The sequence below is a fragment of the Echinops telfairi genome, unplaced genomic scaffold (genome assembly GCF_000313985.2).
Source record: "Echinops telfairi isolate 266 unplaced genomic scaffold, ASM31398v2 ScPeMD7_7469;HRSCAF=8507_1, whole genome shotgun sequence".
Taxonomy (NCBI): domain Eukaryota; kingdom Metazoa; phylum Chordata; class Mammalia; order Afrosoricida; family Tenrecidae; genus Echinops; species Echinops telfairi.
Genome location: NW_022111373.1, coordinates 72501169 through 72502450, shown reverse-complemented (window position 1 = coordinate 72502450; position 1282 = coordinate 72501169).

Here is a 1282-nt window from a genome sequence, read left to right as displayed (position 1 = left end):
GGGGGATGGACAACAGAAAAGTGGGTGAAGGGAGACGTCGGACAGTGTGAGATATGACAAAATAATAAGAATTTGTAAATTATCAAGAGTTCATGAGGCAGGGGGAGTGGGGAGGGAGGGGAAAAATGAGGAGCTGATACCAGGGGCTCAAGCGGAAAGCAAATGTTTTGAGAATGATGATGGAAACATATATAAATGTGCTTGACACAATGGATGGATGTATGGATTGTGATAAGAGTTGTACGAGCCCCCAATAAAATGATTAAATAAAAAGAAAAACACTGCCTGGTTCTTTGCTATCCTCACAATTATTAGACTTGAGCCCATTGTTGTAGCCACGGTGCCAACCCATCTCTTAAGGGTCTTCCTCTTTTTGGATGCCCTTCTGCTTCACCTAGCATAATGTCATCCCAATACCACGTCCAAAGTATGTGAGATGAAGTCTTTCCATCCTCGCTTCTAAGGAGCATTCTGGCTGTACTTCTGTTAATATGGATGCGGTTCTTCATCTGGCAGCCCATGGACTGTCTAATATTCTTTACCTAACACCATCATTCAAAGCTGTCAATTCTTTGTTCTTTCTTATTCATTGCCCCTGTTTCAACTTCAGTGGTACAAACTCCTTCCCAGGACTGATTTCAAGTTACCATCTTGAAGTTGCTGAAAACATAGCTAGAACATGATGAACAGAATGAGCTCGTGCAATCGTGTACAACTCACGCCAGGACCACTGCTTCTGGATGTAGGATGTGTTGATGTAGAAGGGGAAAATAAAGATCTTATAAGAAGGTGTGATTAGATTAGGGCCCACTCTGATTTCAGGATTCTATCCCTACCTCAATATCTTCTACTAAATAAAATCTGCAATCATACATCCTAATGCCATGGAGGCAGAGAGAGATTGACCACAAAAGAGGAGGTGTGTGACCATGGAGGCTCAAGATGAGGTGACGTGGCTGAGAAATGCTGGCCGTCACAAGGAGCCGGAAGAGAGAAGGAACGGAGTCTCCACAAAGCCGTTTGGGCCAAGTCAAACTGAGTTCAGAGTCTGATCTCCAGAACTGAGAGAGAATGTATTTCTAGGTAATTTGTATTACCCAGAAAATGGTTGTAATTTCCTATAGCAGCCATAGGAACACACACACACACACACACACACACACACACACACACACACAGAGAATTCACACCAAAGAAATTCACTACCATCAAGTCAATGCAGACTCATAATGACCCTATAGGACACAGTAGAATTACTGCTGTGCGTTTCTGAGTCTGTTAC